The 21671-nt window shown below is 37.5% G+C and overlaps 1 pseudogene; it reads left to right on the forward strand.

Annotated features, from left to right (window-relative positions):
• The first annotated feature begins 1559 nt into the window (after positions 1-1559).
• The window catches only part of LOC124094637 (MICOS complex subunit MIC26-like), a 109872-nt pseudogene continuing 89760 nt past the window's right edge, over positions 1560-21671 (forward strand).

Raw genomic sequence — 21671 nt, forward strand, 5'->3', positions numbered from 1 at the left:
TGAAGCACTCATCTAACTCTGTCCTCAGTTAAATTCTTTCTCTGCTAGGTACTAAGAGGTTGTAAAGGGTCTCAGTCTCAGTCTCCCTCTCAGTCTCTCTTTCTCTTTCTCTCTCTCTCTGAAATTTCAGACCTGATACTAATCATTTTATTTGGTATTTTCTTCCACTCTTCCTACCCACTGGGGACATCAGGAAACACAAGTTTTATGGGTATTTTGCCAGGATGGGGTGGTGTTGAAAGTGAATGCAATGGCGACAGCAATATGCATCTGTGCATTTTGCCCACAGTTTGTCCAGATGCTACACAGCTTGACAGGCTCATAATTAGTTTAACCCAGAGAACCTGGGACCTTCCATAAGTGGTTTCATGAAGAATAATACAAATTATCACCATTATAATAAAGGCCACTATTTATTGAAACTAGGTCTTGTAAATTAAATTGTATACCTTTGATATTTGTCCTTTAATCTCCAAAGCAGGATGCTGTATTATGTATTGTTATCGTCATTTTAAAAAATTACCCTAAAATTTTTAAGTAATACCCTGAGATTAACAACTAGAAAGTTGCAATGACAGGATTTGAATTCAGATGCCCTGGACAAGATAATCCTAGAGCGCACAAGTCCTATGATCTCATTATGAGGAAAATCATACCTTCCACAGCCCCAGCTATAAGCGGGAACTAAGTCACCTTATTATGCAGAGGTACAGGAATATGCTTCTTTCCAATAATAACAATGCAAAAGGATGGGATTCATAACACCATGAGCATGAGAATTAAATATGTTAATAAACAAAACATGTAGGTCTGAGTTTTTACCTTGATGTACCTGTATATTTACATGCATATCTCGGATGCATTATTTTTCCTGAAATACTACATAGTGAACAAATTTACTCTTCCTAGCACTTCTGGAACTATTTAAAGTACAGGATAATTACTCTTTTTCATCTAGTCATTATAAAAATCATGATTTCAGGCATTTGTGTTTTAAAAGTTGCCAAATTCCTTTCCCTTAAGCACCATTTCCACTTTCCAATCTCAAACATATTCAACAGAGGATGTGACTGTCATCTATATGTTCCCTCCATAATGACATGACAGAATTTCCTAATTCCTAACACCCACTATAACAGATATTTGTAGGGGAGAAAACAATTCTTAGCCCATTACTAGGTTTATGGCTAAAGCATCTATAACACAAAGACAGATAACAAGAAAAGCACACAAATTCACTTGATAAATTTTATGTGACACAGGTGCCTTCATAGAGGCAGGAAATCTTGTGTATTTTAATGCTTCAATTTGAAGAGTGGACAGTCTTGGAGAAGTGACTGAACCAAGTGGGCAAAGCTAAGGAGAATAAACTGGGAAAGGGGACTTAGCAAGGCCTGTTTGTTCTGATTCTTCTATGGCTTGTGGGGATAAGGATATTTCTTTCCTCTAAGTACAAGGAGATAATTTTGGAACGAAGGTTTTTTGAGCTGCTTCAGGGGAGAAGGCAAAGGGAAGGTGAGAATGTTTTTCCTACTTCTGCTGTTTCCTGAAATGCCAAGATGCCATATTTGTGGGTAGCATTTCCTGAAACCTATCAGCTCTCAGGAAGTTACTCCCACCAGATGACCATAGGAGTCAACAAGAAGCTGTTCAGCTTCAACCAGCAGTACACCAGTAAGCCAGGCAATGAAAAAGCCTCCCTTCTCTGGGCCCGGGGTGCTAAGTCCAAAGTTCACAAACTAAATGTCCACAGGGAAGAGTAAGTGATGCAAATGAGTAAGGTGGTCAGGGAAGAAGCAATCAGGAGTTCGAGGCAAACTGTCAAACTCCTGCCTCCTAGAAGGAGCCAGCCACCTTCCATTGTAACCTGATTATTACCATGCAGGATTGTAGCAGGTGTTTCTAGTTCCTCTGATTTTTCTGGAGACCTCAAAATCCCATATTTTGGTGTGAGTCTCTGAGCTTCCAAATGTCATCAACAATTTCAAATTATTTTTAAATTATGCAAGTCACATGTGACATGCCTTTGACTACAGACCTGCAGGTATGACCTATAGACTGCCCATTTACAACCCCTGCCTAGCCTACAGCCAACATCCACTTCCTCTTTCCCATGGTAGATTATTCCTCCGTTTCTCTCTTCCTACAGTCTGTGCCTTCTTCTCTCGTTATGACTTAAATCATCCTCATTCCTTCAATCCAAACCCTCCCTCCCTACTTTAATGCTATCCATCCTCTTATCAAAATTCCATTATAATAATTATATAAAAAGATCCAACCTCCCAAATCAACAAAGCAAATTTATGAAAAAAAAATCAAAGTGAGTAAAACTTTTAAACCTTATACCTAGTAAACTCCTTTGTCCCCTGTGGGCACTTTATAAGTATTAATATTTCAATGGCTTATATTTGAATTGAATATATTTTTTATTTCCATTTGACATCACTCCGTATATATGCTGTCTTTTCTCTTTAAGATCTTGAAGTGAAGAATCCTGTCAGCTTTCCCTGCTCAACCATCCCACAGTCCTCAGGCCCCAGCTCCTCTCCACAACTATAAAACCACTCACACCTGGTTGACATAAAATAATGACTCTGCTTTAAAGGAAATAAGAAAATAGTGTACTGTTAGCCAAATATGAATGACCATGGACACAGATTTTAGTTACCCTGAGTGACATGTTCCACTATGAAAGAGGCTACATGAACATTTGTAGTTACAGAACAAAAGAAAAATCATAAATCAATACATTTACCAGTTGCTTTGGTGGGAGCATCAGATAGGCAGACTTCAGACAAGTAGGTAAGCTCCAGTAGGTAAGACGCTATAGCATCTTAGCTTTGGGGTTGTTGGGGCTAGGCAGCTGCTAAGCCTAGCAATACATTCTGAGAAACTTATCTATTCATTAAAAGAGTGTTTTAGTCAGTTTTTTTTTTTTTTTTTTTTTTTTTACTACTGTGACTAAAAAGACCCAACCAGAACAATTTTAGGGGAGGAAAAGTTTATTTAAGGGCTCAGGGTTTCAGAGGTCTTAGTCCATAAAAGGCCGACTCCATTCCCCAGTGCTGGAGGTGAGGCAGAACATCATGACAGAAGAGTGTGGTGAAGGGAAAAAGCTCAGGTAATTATCAGAAAGCAGAGTCCGCTCATCAGATACAAATATATACCCCATAGTCACACGGGCAATGAACTACTTCCTCCAGCCACACCCCACCTACCTCCACTTACCACTCAATTAATTCCATCATGGGATTAATCTGCTGATTAGATTAAGACTATCGCAATCCAATCATTTCTCCTCTGAATCTTCTTGCATTTTCTCACATGTGAACTTTGGGGGGATACCTCATATCCAAATCATAACAGTTAGGTTAAGGTAAATGGCTACTAAGAACTAAAGATAATTCTGGCTCTCAACTGACAATATTCCATCTCTCCACAATCACATGTCTAGTCCGTCTACAGGATCTTTAGTGTTGATGCAGCCTCTCCTGGGAACATAAATAGTTCACAGCTTCTAACCTCTCTTCTGAATAAGCAGGCAGGGCCTCCTGGTGACTGACCCTGTCTGAGGAACCAAACTGTAACAGGAAGCTCTCTGAGGAATTTGGGTAGCTATTTATCCAGCATCTCAGAAACCAACTCTTCACTTACACAAAGGCATTGGCAGCCCTCTTTCCTCAGTTTGTCACAATTTTTAGTCATTTAATAAGACAAAGATGTTAAAAATAGATCCATCCTGCACCCAAGATAGAATTGCCCTGTAGACTCAGATTTACCAAAAAAAAAAAAAAAAAAATACAATAAAAATAAAAACCAAAAACATCTTCACTGTTCACATTGGCTGAAACCTTGGCCCAAGTTTTCCGTTTTCCCCACAGAGGTGCAGGAGTCCATGCCCCAGAACAGTTTCCATCCCTTTCAGCCCACACTGAGGGATTCTACCTTGCTCCCACTGTCTTCCTCCAACCCTGGAGAGACCCACTTTACCAGTGAGTGAGACGTGAGAGTACTCCTTTAACACTTCCTCCAGTTATAAAGATCAAAATCCTACCCCACCCTCCGCTCCCTCTCAGCACTTCAATATTTACAGGCAACTCTAGAGACAGATAAAATCTACTGGGATGTCATGTGATTTCTGGGTCTGAGGACTTTGAGGCAAGTCCTTTCTCATGAAGGAATTTCACTTTCCTGGCCCAACAGAGACACAGCCCAGAGGGCAAACTCCCATGTTGGGTATAATTCTTTAGTGAAATGTTTAGAAAAGTCCTGACAATACAGCAGCAATTTCCATGCAAATTCCTGCCTGCAGGGGAAATACAATTGGCTCAACCATCTCCTACTGCCAGGTGTGCCCCTTCCCACTCCAGTGGGGTGTGAAAATGGAACTCAGAACCCAAGAAAGAGAACTATCTATTTGTTCAGCTTTTCTACTTCAAAACAGGTATTTTTGTTCCCCACACTACTGTCAATGGTAAGGACTGCATGGAAATGAGAAGTTGTGATCTCCTTCTCCCTGGGGGGACTAGAGATCATAGGCAGAATTTTTTCGAGGGGAAAAACGCCAAAACATGCATGTTTTGTGGAACAAAAAAGGATAGTTGATAATGTGGGTTATAAAGAAAAAATAAGGATAATTCACTGAACATGGTTATTTCCAAGTGATCACAGAATTTCAATCCACATGACCCAAGGCTACCCAGTTCAGTGGTGAACACAGTGGTTAAAGAGTTCAGGATCAGGAGATTGTTCTGGACTCTGCCCCTCAATTCATTAATTCAAAATGAATTGGGGTAAGTTGCAACAAAAATGATAGAGTTAAACGAGCTCAGGGGTCTTCAAACTGGGGCAGTGACATGTGCCATGGGGCAGGAAGTATTTTGGGAAATCACCCATCAACTCTTCAACTCCAGTATGTCCTCTTTCCCTGAAAGTAATCCGACTAAGATGGTGCCACAAGGACTTTCTTTTTCTCCAATTGTCCTTTTCCTACTTTGCAAAAGAAAAGCAGACCACCACAGTCTTCACCCACCCCAAACTTACTCAGATTCATTATTTAGAGCATGTGAAAAATTCCATGGCTTCCTACTGAGGAATAGGACTTGCAGGAAAAAAACAAGGGAACTTCAGAAAGAAATAATGAAGGCAGACCTCTGAGCCAGCTGTCTTTCCTACTTCCTTCCCTCTCTCTCTTGTTCCCTTCCTTCATTTCTTAGAATTAAAAATCAGAAGCAAGAAGGTTCCAAAGGGTTGCATATTAAAACATTCATTTGAATTAAAAAATGAAGTAATATTTTTTTTTCTGACAGAAAGGAAATCCAAATTGGCAGAATGACTTCACAATAAGGACTAGCTTTGCCAATTAATTTATATGATGGACACTATCCATAAATTTAATGAGCTAAATCTGGAACTCCAAAGTTTAGATGGAAATATATTTTAATCATGGATAGGATATTCAGTCCATCATCTAATATATACTTGGAAACTATTTAAATTTGTGATAAAAAAAAGTTTAGATGTCAACTCAAAGAAACTTTCAAATTTATTTTATGAGTACATGAGCATAAAAATGTGAAAACTATAGTCTAGTTCATCCTTTCCAGGTCAAACTGCCTGTGAAATTTTTTAGTCTCTTTTATTTCTTATTCTCTCTACAACCAGTCCTACCCCTCCTCCCCTACCTTGCCCTACCGCATCCTCAAACACAGTAGTTGAGAGGACCCACAGTTCCTAGTATGCAGTGCATCGTTTCAAGCTCTCCAGAATAAAACATCCCTGAGAGACCCAGAAAAGTAGCTGGAAAAGTTATGGATGCCAGGCAGAGCACCTCCCAGACATCTTGACTATCTTACAGATGGGGGGACTAGAATAATCAGCTTGAATATATCAACTGTTTCAGAAAAAAAAAAAATTATAAACTGGTTTTCCTCCCAGTTTCCCCAATGGACAAATTGAATATTTCCTATCCATACATAAAAAATAGATGTGCTATTCAAAGTTAGACAGAATGACAGTCTTTTTTTTAACTTTCTTTTTTAATATACTCCACTGATGCAGTTATCTTTTTTGTTCAAAATAACCACCCTGGATGGGAAAATGAGGAAGGAAAAATACATATATGTAGAGACAAAGATATAGAGAAGTTTCCTTTCTTTTTTCTTGATTTATAGAAGACCACAGTGATATCACTACCAATAAGCCTCAGAAAAAAAGATAAACCCCTCAGTGGCTCTGAGCAGCCACACTACCCATCTGGTTCTTGCTCTAGACAAAATTTTTGTGTATGGCCCCTTTCATCATCTGGTAAAATCTATGGACTCTTCAAAATACACAAAACAAATGACTAGGATTGCAAAGGGGCTAATTATCTTGACAGTTTGTTATAAAAATATTTTCAGAGCAAATCTGTGGTACAGTAATACATGTGCTTTTTATTAACATATTAAAATAGCAATGGCAGTAGCAAGAGCACTCTCATAATTTTAAAGCAGTGATTAGTAAAAATGATAGTTTCAAATATCTATAGCCACTGAAATGTGATATGAAAATATCTAAGCTTTGCTGATGAATTTACATACACTGATGATAGTACTGGAGCTTCTTGAATTTTTACATAATAAGAGGAAATGTGAAATTTTAGTTAGAGTTCCATGTAAGTGAAGACTTGAGGGTTTGGGGGGGGTTGGGTTTTGGAGGGGGTGCTTTTTTTTTTTATTCTTCTCCAAATTCATGGATACCCTGCTCTAGACAAACTGAGATGCAGACAAGATGTTGAAGGCCTGTCCACCTTTCTCTTTAGCCCCTCTTTACTCTTCTGGTTGGCCCTTCTTCCCAAAGCATTTGTTATACAGGAGTTTTGACTATCAGATGTGCTGGCTTATGAGGAATAACCACCATTCATTGTCAGCTATTTTGCACTCATTTTTGGTACATCTATGACAAACCCCTAAGGTATTTTATGAATGAAGCAAGGAAAGCTCACAGATGTCAAGTAACTTGCCCAGGGCAACAAAGTGAAAGAACTGGAGTTTAAACTCAGCTCTTCGTGGCTTAAAGTTTATTCTCATTTCTATCCCACTATACTGCTGCCTCTGGCATGAAGAAATTTTGCATGTTAAATAGAAGTTTCTTAAAACCAAATACAATCATCTCCTGGGTGTTGAGAGCCACAGTTTAGTCGGAATGACGCCTGGCATTTTGCTAGAGGGAATGGTTGAAAGGTGACCCTGCTCCGCTGCCTTGGGCGCCTGCTACTTTGGAGTTCTCATTGAGGTCTCACGGGGGTTCCGGGAGAATTGGCACACGGAGCCGGTGGAGGGAGTGTATTCCCGGGAAGTGTGTGTAGAGTGCCGGTGAGAGTTCGGGAATAAAGAGTTGCTGTTTGAACCTACAAGGCTTTGTGGCGGCTCGGTTATTTGTGCCCAGCCAGACTGCGGCACCTGGGGGATTGGTTCCTGAACCCTCTGCACATAGTAAACCAAGGATGCTCAAGTCCCTTATATAAGATGGCACAGTATCTGCACAAAACCTATGCACAGCCACCTGTCTGCTTTAAATCATCTCTAAAGTACTTAAAATATGAACACAGTGTAAATAGTTGTTATACTCTATTATTTAGGGAATAATGACAAGGAATGTTCAGTAAATCAATTTTCTTTTTGAATATTCTCCACAACTGGATCTCCAATTTGTGTTTTGTTTTTGCCTCCCCAGCTTCCCTCCTTTTCTTGTTCTCTAAACAGTGTCCCATCTCTGGCCTTTACTCATGGCCTAATGTGCTGGACTTCTCACTGCTTAATAGCCTGGTCACTTACTCTCTGCCTGAGTTCCAGCAAAGGAACTGGAATGGATTCACTGTTTCACAAACTAAGTTTGCAAGTTAAGCGGTGATGTGTTCCCACTGAACTATAGATTCCAGAGAAAAGGAGCCCAAGTTTGCCATGTCTAAACTGTACTCCTCAGTGGAAGTGCATGGTGATTGTTTAGTTGAATTAAGACAGCACTGCTCCATGAACTTCCTTTGTATCTCTTCGAAGCATCCAAGGCATTTCTCTGCCAGTAAAGGACACTCGATATTTCTAGCAAGTTGATTTTCCAGGCCATAAACCTTCTGGACAGCACTGTATTCACTAATCATGAAAACAATGCACATATTTATTTTTTCCCTCTATCTTTCTCTTCTACCAAGTTTCTTGCTATCTTAAAGCAGAACTAGTAAGTATTGTACCAAATGCAACCACTGGATGACAGACCTCATCAGGATTTTTTATGAAATTTATCAAATTCAAATGTGTGGTATTCTATTAAATGCATTAGAAGATTTAAAAAATGGCAATAGATTATAACATCTTTTATACTAAAACACAATTTTTTAAAAAATCAGCACTAATCTCTAAGAGTTCTCCAATCTTCCTTATTAGTATTAATTTTAAGAAGCATTTTTCAACAAATATTTATTAAGCATCTACTATGAGCTCTTTACTATTCTATGTGTAAGGAACAGAGAAGAGATGAATGCATTCACCTAACTAAAATACAACATGATAAGTACTAAGCAGCAGTATAAATTTAGCTCTAGGAAGGAACAGAGAAGTAATGTGTCTATGTAGTATTTCATGTTTTTTAAATTGTTTTCAAACATAGTAGCTCTTAAGTCCACGTTTTCTTCCCTATGTGGTACATAGGGCAGGTATTATTACCAAACATTATTGAGGCTGAAAAACTTGCCCAAATTCTGACAGCAAGTCAGGAGGAGACCTAAAGCTGGAGTCCAAACCACAGTACTTATGTGTCTAACTTCATAATACATTTCTGGTCTGGCAGACTACTTTCCCATGTAGCCAGCATCATTCAATAAAACTGCATCAATATATTCTGAACTCCCACAGTTCCTCTTTTGAGAAGGAGCCCTTTGAGATCTCTCCCCAGAATTCTACATGCAAATATTCTACCAGGTCAGTGACTGGAATAATAAACCATGAATCTCATCCTTGGGGGTTCTACTAATCTGTTGCTATGGAACAAATTATTCTGAAACCCAAAAGTTTGAAACCACAACCATTTTATTAGATTTCATGATTGATGTCTGTTGGGAATCTGGGCTGGGCTCAGCTAGATAATTCATCTATTCCACATGATATTGATGGTGGTCACTATGCTGTATGCAGCTAACAGATGGCTTCAGTCACATGCCTGACAGTTGCTAAGGGAAGGAAGGTGGCTAAATTGAGCCAGGACTGTCAACCCAACCATGTATATAGGACACTTAAACATGACAGTTCTGGAGCAGTTGAACTTCTTATCTGCAATCTCAGGGCTCAAGAGTGACAAAGCAGAAGCTGCAAGGACTTATGACCTAACCTCAGTGATATGGTATAACTTCCATGATACTCTTTAGCCAAAACAAGCCTGCCCAGATTCAAGAGGAAACACAGACCACAACTCTCCATGAGAAAAATCATGTTTTAAAACAGTCATCTATGGGTTTCTTATTATTAACTCGTGATACACCTTCTTCACCAAAGGTGGCCAAAAAGAGTTCCCTCTATTCTGAACCCATCCAATTCCTCTTCTTCTAAAGTCAGCCAAGTTTGCCAACCCTCTTCTGCCTGTTCTGCACATCCTAGAAATGCCCCTATAGTGTTGTTCTGGATGTTCAATTCCTGTATCAGGACCTTACCATACAGGGTTCTCAGTCTTTGCCTATGGCTGTATGAGGTACACACTAAGGGGAAGCTGGTTGTTTGGTGCCAAGAGTAGCCTCTCTCCATTATTGCCATTTTAGCATTTTGCAGACCCAGGGGCACTCTACTACTTCCTCATTGCGTGTTAGTTCTGCACTAATGTCTATCAACTTGAAATTGAGCTCTCAGAGTAGGGTATTGCCCTGTCTGAATATACTGTTTTTGTTTCCAATAGTACACTTGAGACTGAATGGATATGAATATAGGCTTTAGAGTCAGAAAGATCCAGATTATCTAGTCCAAGCTACTTAATATCTCTAAATTTTAGTATCCTAGTCATGAAACAGAGACAAATACATATACTTCATAAAGTTGTTGAGAGAATTAAAGGTGACTATGTAGACAATGCAATTGTCATATTGCATGGCACTTAGAAAATACCCACTAAGTGGTAGAGGTAGTGGGAGCACTTCTAATAGTAATGAGGAGGGTCAACTATATCTAACTGATAAAGGACTGTGATGGTATAAATTACTCAGGAAAATGCAAATGGATTTCTACAAGTCCAGTTCTCTCTGTATAGAAACATAAACTGAAGTTAAAACGTATATATGCATATGAGTATACACATATCTGAGAAAAGCATTCATATGCAGTGGTTAGGTTCAGCTGATCGCAGAGAACAGAAAATAATGAAAATGTCCCTAGAGCACCATAAAGAAACCCTTCAATATTTAAGTTGGCTGGACTAACTCCAAAGACTGAAAGACACTCTGCCTATCACTAGCGCAGCTTCGAAAATATAGTTCTTGGCTCCAGTAAAAAATCCGCAGTTCAATGAATGTGATCAGCACAAGTACAAAGAGAATAAATCTTAAAGATACTGAACTAAGTTATTTCCCAACACAAGAACACAAGAGATGAGACGGTCTCGATTAGTCAATGCCCAAGCTAGTATTTCATCTTGGACTAGCTGATGTGAAGGTTAATGCTGTTGACTCCCTCTTTGAATCTTCTTTGGAGAAAAGCAATATTCTGTTTTGAATTGGCAACACCCTCCCCATAGTTAAGATCTGTCAATATTTCTTCATCTGGGAGATTCTTAAGGCCTAATGTTTTACTGGTCCTGACGGGAAGTAACCTACATCACAATCCACACGCAATTCACTTCACTTACACAGTTTGGCCATTCTAATAAGTAAGAATCCTCTCAACAGAGACTATATTTACTTTCCATTCGTCTACAGCTATGCAGAGAAAAGAGGGTGGAGAATAGGGTTAGGAGAATAGGTTAGAAGCTCTAGAAAAAATTTTTTTTTCAACAGCAAAGGATTAGAGGAAAGATTGTAAACTCCTAAATTTGATGTAAGTACAGTATAGTAATTTCCTAGGGCTGCTATAAGAAAGTACCGCAGGCTTAGAGATTTATTATCACAGTTATGAAGGCTAGAACTACAAAAGCAAAATATTGGCAGGATTGGTCCCTGGTAAGGGCTGTGAGAGAGAACCTGCTCCATGTGTCTCTCTTGGCTTCTGGAGGTGCCGCACGTTCCTTAATTTATGATAGCAAAGCTTCCATTTCTGTCTCCATTTTCACCTCCAGTCTTTGACTCCATCTTCACCTGACTGTGTACTCCCCAAGTGTTTTTGCAACATCTTCCCTCCATACATGTCTGTCTCTGTGTCCAAATTTCATTTTAATATAATGTTACTAGTCATATTGACCTACCCTAATGACCTCATTTTAATTCAATTACCTCTGTAAATGTGCTATTTCAAAAAAAAAAAAAAAGGTCCTGTTCTAAGACACTGGACAATAGGACTTCAACAAATCTTCTCATGGGACACAATTCAACCTATAACATACAGTACTCCAAGTTTTGGGGGAAACAGAGCAAGGAAATGGCACCATTGTATTACAGCAGCTCTACGCCCAGGAAAAAAAACAAACAAATAATACAAAAGATTCCCATTCTAGTCTTCCATCTTTCCATTGTTTAGTGTCCTTTTCTGCAAGCTATCATTAATACCATTTCACCATCAGTCTCTGTAATTCAAAGCACAAGGAACAGGTTGGGAACTATTATCCTAGGTCTGTTCTGAGACGTCTAGTTTCCAAGTAGGTTCATTAGTTAGGAAAAATTCCCCTGAATCTTCTATTGTTATTTTTTTTTAGTACGAGACTTTGGAATAACTTGCTGCTAACTCCTCTAGATCAGATTTTGCTGAGAATAATAGATATGTATAGTAATTATTAAATGGAAATGAATTAGTTGTAAGTAGATTTAAACAATTTTTTCCAAACATTGGAAAACCAAACATATCTTTCTCAGAAGAATGTTTTTTCCTCTCTTCACCTCTGGCCTCCAGCTTCTTTGACCCAATACCATTCAGGTGGGATTTAAAAAAACCTACAGTATTTATGATGTCTGGAGGCCATAAATATTGTCTCTGCCAGGGACTGGGCTTCTGGAAATAAACTTTCAGATTCTCTTAAGTACACTTTATGGAAGAACACTAGGAATCTGAGGCATCCTTTAACAACTGCTCATGTTTTAAGCTCTTGGACCTACTAAAGGACTCAATGGAAATTACTATATTAGAAATGAGAAACAAGAGACTAATTAATAGAAACCATATTTGAAAACAGTTTTGATTAATTATGTAGGATTTTAGGATTGTATTTCACAGCAGAAGCAATAACATGAAAAATAAGGACAACATAAGAAAGACATAGGCTAATCTTTGTAACTACATCTTCCCCCTAGATTGAGTGCTAAGTTGTACATAGTCCAAAGTCAGAAGAGGAAGCATGGTCCATGAAACATGTTAAAAAAGAAAAGAAAAATGGACAGTTGCCATAACTTATAAGTGAGAGTTACAGAATTATAACTAATTTTTACAAATTTAAAAATGAAATGCCAGGATCAAAGGACCATTTAGTTTTTCCTGAGTAATTAAGATTACAGAAAATCAAGTTGTAGAAGGTACATTTGCAACAATGGCAGCCCCAGACTCAAGGTCAATGAGTGGATTCACTGATCTTTCAAAGGAGTTGACAAAGTAAAAGAAATAAAAGAATCATCTCCCCCAAATGTCACCTATTAATTCCACAGATAAGTCATCTAGCTTAATGACCGATTGCTGCTTATGCTGTAGGGTACTGACTTCAGTTATTTTTCTTTCAAATGAAATTGGAGCTTTACCATACATACATTTTATGACATCTGAAAACATTATAGGCCATAACTAGAATAGTTGTGGTGCATAATCTCAAAACTAGGCCAGCCCTATTGTTTCTCCGCTATATGAACCTGGAGCCAGGAAGATTGCTTAGAGCTGACCCTCCTTTGTCCCATATATGGCATTTAGGGTTCAACACACTGATGCAGCTTGAGAGTGCTACCTCTATCCAGATCAACTGTATCTGGCTAGGATTCCCACCAGACAATTGAGAAATGACTGCAATAGGTGTAGATGTGAATCCACGCTCATTCTATCTCTGCCAACATGAAGCACCACACCACCTCTTCATGTTCCCATTTAATATGGATTCGTTGCTGTTCTTTATGCTCCACTGCTCTCTTTCCTCATTTTTAATGGCTTTATGTTTCTGCATTTCTCCCCTTACAACAAAGCTACAAACCAAACGAACACCACATCTTAGCTGGACTAAATACTTAAATACGTTTGTCGCTTCATCTGGCCTCGGTGCACTCTACTGAAAACAGCTTGTGTCGCTGATTTTGAAACATCTTTATGGTCAGTAAAGAGATCAAGCATTACCTCCTGTGATGGTAAGACCAAATAGCCAGTTCCAGTAACATCCCTGGATATGAGTCATAGGTCTGATCAGTTGGTTTATAATAAATCTTCCCCATATATACCTTGATAAAAATAGACATTTCATGATTTTTTTATTTAAAGCTTTTTACCATTACTTTTCATTCATTTTAGTTGTCAAATTTTACAAACTTATAATTGTCCTAATTTACTCTGGATACAGGTGACCTCGTAATCCTTTAAAGAGCTACCTGTAAATATAGTTACTTGGCCCCAATTTTACACACACACACACACACACACACACACAGAGGTCATGCTTGAAATGTCTTTTCTTGTCTTTTTTCATTAAATTGCAAAAGGTTTCATGCAGGTCAGCATAGCCAGTGCCTCCTTACTTTCATTTCTGTAACAATCTTCTTTATTATTAATAACATTGATGACAATAAAAATAGTAATAATGCCTGCATGCCTTCCCAAGAGCACAAAGGTCTTGGCCCTGAGTACCAGCATTCACTAAAATATATAGCATATGCTAGGTATCATTTGTTTTAACTTCTTGAATGTCTTAACCAATTTTTCTTAGCTTACTTTGTAAGTTCCTAACAATTCTCAGTCACTAAAGGCAAGAGAGTAGAAACAAACACGGAAATAATTAAAATTCCCTTCTCTCTTCTTTGTCCTTTTAATAGAACAGCCTTACATTTTCAGTCTTTCAAGCCTTGCATCTACACCACACATCCATTAATATCAGATAGACACTAAAGAAACATTTTAGCTTTCTTACCAAGAAAAAAATGAAGATCAGAATATATTTTTTTAAAGAGAGAGAGAATTTTTAATATTTATTTTTTTAGTTTTCGGCGAACACAACATCTTTGTTTGTATGTGGTGCTGAGGATCGAACCTGGGCCGCACGCATGCCAGGCAAGCGGCTACCGCTTGAGCCACATCCCCAGCCCAAGATCAGAATATATGAAGAACTTTCTTCCTAACCATGGAGGTACCTAGTTAGCCATGACTCATCTAGAAGTGAGCTATGTCTCTAAGGAAAAGATGAACTTCAGGACCACAACCTGATCTTTTTTCACTGAGAATAATTAAAGCTTTCTTTTCCTGTACTAAATCAGCCTTTTGAAAATATGACATATTCTGAGTCATCTGGTAGAGCCTTCACTATCAATAAAATAGGTTTTGATTTGTTGATTTCTCTCTCAGCACCATACTTTCTGATCCAGAGGTAGCCGTAAGGTGAACGGGTCAAGAGGTTGTTTAGCTCAAGTCCTTCTGAAACACAGAAAATTTTTTTTTAAAATTTAAACTTCCTTTTAACCTAGGTTTGATTTTTATTCATTTCAATTTACTAAATATTTACGGTTCTCCCATAATCCTAGACAAAGTTCACTTAAAAACATGAGGCAAAGCCTAAGTTCTAAGCTTCACTGGGGAGTATAACCCCATATCAGTGTGAGTGGTGGAAAAGAAAACTGTTGCAAGGTACTGTTATACCAATTTAGCCAAAAGACATGGTCACCTGGGATAGCCTGTACAGAAATCCTTCTTGTAGAATAGCCCATCAGAGGACAGAATAAAGAAACTACCTACCAGCTACCTCCCATGTAATATGTCCTGGAGCCAAAGTTAGTTGTCATGTTGGCATTTAGAGTGGAAGAGGAACAGAACTCTAGAGAGATAGGCAAAGGCCAGAGAATCTAAGGTGTCACACCTGAAGTGCTGGATAGAATTATCATGTCCCCTACAGTCATGTATAAACTAATTAGTACAAATTAAAATTTTTAAAAAATTGTCATGTCCAACAAACTATCTTATATACTACTTCCTCATCAAATATGACTATCAAAATGATAATTTACATATGATTAAATGTGTTCTATCTATATTTGCAAATCACAACTAAGAAAACATCTTCTGATCACTAATTTTTTTGAAGACATATGTAATAGTAGATGGTTTTTTAAGAGATTGTTTTCATCTATGAATTTCATCTAATTTTCAAAACGATAACCACTAATCAAAGAAGAAACAATTTGATCTCCTCCTGGAGAACTTTTTCTTGCTGAAGCCCCTCAAGACTATCAGAATTAAGTAAATATTAAACAACATCTTATAAGGGCACACTGAAAACCATGCAGGCTGTCACGGTGGCCACCTGACAGGAAGGTACTTAGGAGTGACTTCCCCAACAGAGGGCTCAGAGTAGCATGTCCAGTGTGGAGGGAGGAGAAAGGAGAAACTTCGGAAGAATAAATCTCTCCCTTCATTACTATGTAAATAAATTATTTGTATGCAAATAACATGAGCAGTACTGCAACTGTAGTCATAAAATTTACAAAGAAATTTTTTAAAAACTTCTGCCTTAAGAAAGCTTTTTTATTATTTTACCAAATTTTCCACTGAATTATTATGCCAAAATAACTCTGCATCTGATGTAATCTGAACCATCTGGCGTATTTTGGACATATTTTCATTGTAATTACAACACTTCAGCTCAGTTTAATTTCTTTCTGTTCAGGGGGTGTCTAAAGATCTTTAAGGACAGACGATTCTACCATGCATAAGTGTTTTGACAAATTTGGGAATTCGTTTTGGCTCATAATGTCTGATATTAAAGCAGTCAGTTATTTGAAAGTCAGCGAACACAACCTATTGCATTACACACCAAGCCTTACATACCAGGAACTATCATTTCCAGATGATTATAATGTTAATCCCTTGTTTTCAGTTTGTCCAAAATTCCTAAAAGAACAACAACAAAAAAACAAAACAGAAACAAAAACAAAACCCTCTTTTCTCTACATTTAACCATTCTCTATGAGGACAAGAAGAATATAGAGTGTGTTCAGGCCCCCCAGAATAGTACCAAAAGACCCTATCTTGTTATAGGATTTGTCCACACAAATGATGTCTTAACCCTGTACTAATTTGGAGGGGCTGCCATAATAAAGTGACACAGACTAGGTAGCTTCAGCAATAGTAGTCTACTATCTGTAGTTCTCAAGACTGGAAGTCCAAAAGCAAGGCACCAATGGCTAAGTTCCTTTCTGACTTGTCTAGAGGAAGGGTCTGCTCCAGGCCACTCTCTCTTTGGCTTGAAGATGCCCATCTTCACATTCATGTGGCATTCCCCTTGGATAAATGTCTCTGTGTTCAAACTTCCCCTTTTTGTGTTTTATATCTGTCATATTGAATTAGAATCCACCCTAACGATTTCATTTTAACTCAATTACTTCAGGAAAGACCCTATCTATAAATTAGTTCACATTCTGAGGCACTTAGGAATAGGACTTTAACTAGATATAAATGGGGAGAGGCGGTAAAATGCAACCCATACTACTCCCTAACACTCATGTATTTTGTTAACATATTGTGCCATAGGTGGGTTCCTTTGGGGTAATGGTAGACATTTGAAATGTAGGGTCCAATATTGCACTGCCTGGGTTCAAACTTCAGATCTGCCCCTGACTGGCTATGAGAGCTCAAATAAGTCACTCAGCCTCTCTAAATTCCATTTTTTCCTCTGTAAAACGGGAATAACAGTAGTTCCTACCCCATAGGGTCGCTGTGAGGACTAAAAAGCCAATCCATGCAAAATACTGAGCCAAGTGTCTGGCACAGAGTAAGCATTCCTAGAATGTTAGTTATTATTCATATGAATTATTATTAATCCAATATGACTGATCTAAACTAAAAAGTAAAGCTTTCAAACACAGTGGTTGGAGAAAACACCTTACCTTTCCTCTCCAACCATCTTATAGCTCCTATGCATAAAGCTTCCTTTAAGATGAACATGGGGGCTAGGGTGTAGCTCAGTGGTCGAGCACTTGTCTAGCATGCACAAGACCCTGGATTTGATCCTCAGCACCACACACCAAAAAAATTAACATGAATTCCTAAGCTGTCAGGAGTGGCTTGACCCTGAATCACAATGATTGATCCCTGATCCCCATTTTACTCTACCTTTTAATGCCACTAGATTCTTAAGAGGCATAGCTAAGGTCAGTATGGACCAAATGTCATACTTTGTGTAAGGATCCCCTATTCTGTGACATGCACACACAGCTTCCTTCTCACAAAATCTGCTTTTGCATATCATAGAAAGTCAGAAATGTATTCCACATTTCCCACTTTTTTAAGCAGTTCATATTTTCTCTTTTATTCAGCCAAAATTAGGTTACCAATTTGGTAGGGGGGCTGTTGTTGAATTTTTTTTCCCTAAACTTTCCCTTACAAATTCATTGATATTCATGAAGGAGCTTACATATTAAATTTACATAAGCATGGGATAAGAGGAACTCTGCTCCCAAGATTCTAGTCTTATGTTAGGAGACTCCTAGACTTTCTATAAATACCTGTTTTTCATTGTTTTGTTTTCATGTTTGGTTTTTCTCCAACCTTCTCATGAGGCCAGGAACAAAAACAGATTTATGCTGTGGGAAGGGACTCTGACAACACCAAGAAGCCCCCTCTAATGGTGCATCTCAGAAAAGGGTGACCAGTTCTCAGCCTGACCTGCACAGATGTTTCCTGGAAGAAAGTCTGAAAGTTCATTAAAGTATCCAAGAGCTACATTATAACTTATTTTTTTATGGGCCCCTTCCTTCATTAAAATGAAAATAAAACTAAAGCTTTCAACTACCTTGGTATAAAGATTAAGATAATAATGTTATATATTAAAACACTTTCTTTGACCTAAAAGTTTACTTTTATCTGATTTTAAGAGAAATTAAGGCCTGGAATCCTGGTGCACCTATAATCCCAGCAGCTCGGTAGGCTGAGGCAGGAGGATTGCAAGTTCAAAACCAGCCTCAGCAAAAGTAAGGAGGCCCTAAGCAACTCAGTGAGATCCTGTATCTAAATAAAATACAAAATAGGGTTGGGAATGTGGTTCAGTGATTGAGTGCCCTGAGTTCAAACCCCAGCACCCTCCAAATAAAAGAGAAAGAGGGGGGGGGGGAGAGAGAGAGAGAATTCCAGGGTTGGGAATGTAGATCATTGGTAAACCACTTGAACCCACAAGGCCCTGGGTTCAATCCCCAGCATCACAAAAGAAAAAAAATCATGGGCCATAAGAATTATAAGCCTGAGGCACTGTGTCTACTATGCATTATAGATATTGACCCTGAAGCAAATGAAATAATGTACAGTATTTGATATAATGCAAACTTTCTTAGACTCCTAAGATTCCTAGTTGCCAATAACCATGACCAACTAATTACAAGGCTAAAAGACACATTTGACTTTTATAACCCTCTGTTACTGGCCACAATCTAAATTCCTATGAGACAAATAATAATAGTAAGAAGAAGAAGAAGAAGAAGAAGAAGAAGAAGAAGAAGAAGATACAGGCCTATCATGGCCCAAGATTTTTGCATATAGTTAGAGCAAGAATGACACAAACTCTTAACATATATCCATTACATAATGCATATCACATATTAAAGCCATCATTTTGCTCTCTCTGAAACTCATTTTACATGTATAAACATATAACAGAGCATTTGCTGATTTTTAAAGTGTTCCTTTCACAAATCAAAATCACTGATAAAGGAACAAAGGAAATTAATATTTACTGAAAGCACACAAATATTGGGCACTGTCCTGAGTGCCTCTGTATGTATATATGTGTGTGTATATATATAAATATAATATATATATTTATTTATTTATTTATTATTTATTATATCATTATATTTATTATTATATTTATTATTTATTATATTTATATATATACACACACATATATACATACATACATACCAGGGAGACCAAGATTATTACTTCCACTTTTATATATAAGGGAACTGAAGCTAAAAAAGGTTGAGCATCTTGTCTAAGATAACATTTATAACCATAATGGTGGAACTAGAATTCAAATGTGGGTCCTTTTGATTTCAAAGTCAATGCTTTTCCTACTACATCAAATAGACCAATAATACAGAGTTGTCCTATTCAATATTTTTAGATAAAAAGATTTGGAGTGACTTTTTTTAAAAAAAGGCTAGTTATCAGGCAAAGTCATACATATTTAATATAATCATAAACTTGCTGAACTAGAAGCTATATTAGAAGATATTCCTACTTCAACTCTTTCATGTTCTAGAAGAAATCACAAAAGAGTTTGGTAACATTCCCAAGATCACATAGAGAACACAGTACCCATGACTATTGCCTCTTGCTAAAACAAAAAAGGAAAAAATATCTATATGTATAAAACTTTTTAAGAAAGGTACAGGATAGAGGAATAGAGACTTATTCTGACCCACTTTTCATGGTTCAGACTGCTTCTAAATACCTACATCATATGCCCAAAAAGAAGACAAAGAACAGTTAGTGAAGAGTCCTGGTGGTAGTAGGCTGGGTGAGAGGAGCCACCCTAAAAGAGATGCGTACTTCAGGTACAATAGATTATAAAAATTGGAAAGAACAAAACGTCAAAGACTTCAATCCTCCAGCTAAAGAACGTACAGGTTTTTGTGACCCAGCCACATCCACAGCCACACCCAGTTCCATTCACAATAGCTAAACTATAGAACCAACTTAGATGCTCTTCAATAGATGAATGGAGGAAGAAAATGTGGTACATATACCACATTTACATATTTACATATTCCACATATACACAATGGAATATTACTCAGACTTAAAGAAAAATGATAGGACATTATCAAGCAAGGGAAAAAAACAATATACAGAATGGGAAAAAACATTTATAAATTTGATAAGGGCCTAATGTCCAGAATATATGAAGAACTACAACTCAACAAAAAGTGGGTAAAGTAATTAAATAGACCTTTCTTCAAATAAGATATATAAATGGTGAAGAAGAACAGGAAAAGATAATGAACATCAACACTCAAAAGGGAAATGAAATCAAAACCACAATGAGGTACCACTTCACACCTACTAGAATAGCTATAATTGTTGAAAATCACAAGGATTGGCAAGTATGTGTAGAAATTATACCTTCATATGTTGCTGGTAGAAATGTAAAATGGTACAGCTGCTATGGAAATTTTGGCAGAACAATTTCCTCAAAAAACTACACAGAGAATTGTCATGATCCAGCAATTCCACTCCTACTTATGTACACAAAGGAACTGAAAGCAGGAACTCAAACAGATATTTGTATATCAATGTTAACAGAGGCATTATTCACAATAGCCAAAAGGCGGAAACAATCCAAAGGTCAATCAACAGATGACTAGATAAACAAATTGTGGTATGTTTGTGTGTGTGTGTGTGTGTGTGTGTAATAATATTATTCAGTCATAAGAAGGAATGAATTTTGAATTTCTGATACATGCTACCACATGCAAGAAAACATTATACTAAATGAAATAAGTCAGGCAAAAAGGAAAATATTACATGAGTCCACTTATTTGAAATAGCTAGAATAAGCAAATTTATAAAGACAGAAAGTAGATGGATGAGAGTTTACCGGAGGATTGGAAGGAATGGGGAAAGCAGAGCTACTGCTTGGTGGTTTCAGAGTTTCTGTTTGGGAAACAGATATGAAAATTGCCCAATATTGTAAATGCAATGAATGCAACTGAATTGTACACTTAAAAATGGTTAAAATGGAAAGTTTTATAAAATTAATAATGTAATATATGGAAAATATTAATTGCACTGTATGCTTTAAATGGGTGAATTATACAGTATATGATTTATATGTCAATAAATCTGTTTTTTAAACATTGAAAGGAAGATGCATTAATTAAGGTTCAAATTGGGAGTTCCTGGCCCATAAGTACTTGTCTGCCTGTACCAGTCCAGGGTTTGTAACTCCCTCTATCTCATAGCTCTGCCATACCTCAGCTGAGCCTAGCACCACCTTATGGACCATATTCAGCTGACATGAGGGGAAAAAGCATCAAAGGGATCCATCCACCTCCTAAAAGGCTTATCTTGGAAATGATCACACACATGGCCACAGTAAGCTATAAGGAAGGCTGGAAAATGCAGTCTTTTAAAAAAACAGTTAAAACAGACAAAAAAGCAAAAGAAAGCAGAGTGAGAATAGGGTTGAGGCAATATTTGAAAAGATAATGGCTAAGAATTTTCTATAACTAATAAAAGACAACAACCCATACATTAAGTATCCTATAAACCCCAAATAAAAATAAATAAATAAAAAGAAATCCACACCTAGATGCATTATAGTGAAATCACAGAACGTGA

This window comes from Marmota monax, unplaced genomic scaffold, assembly GCF_021218885.2.
Source record: "Marmota monax isolate L192 unplaced genomic scaffold, Marmota_monax_Labrador192_F-V1.1 WCK01_AAM20220418_F8-fsc00007, whole genome shotgun sequence".
Taxonomy (NCBI): Eukaryota; Metazoa; Chordata; class Mammalia; order Rodentia; family Sciuridae; genus Marmota; species Marmota monax.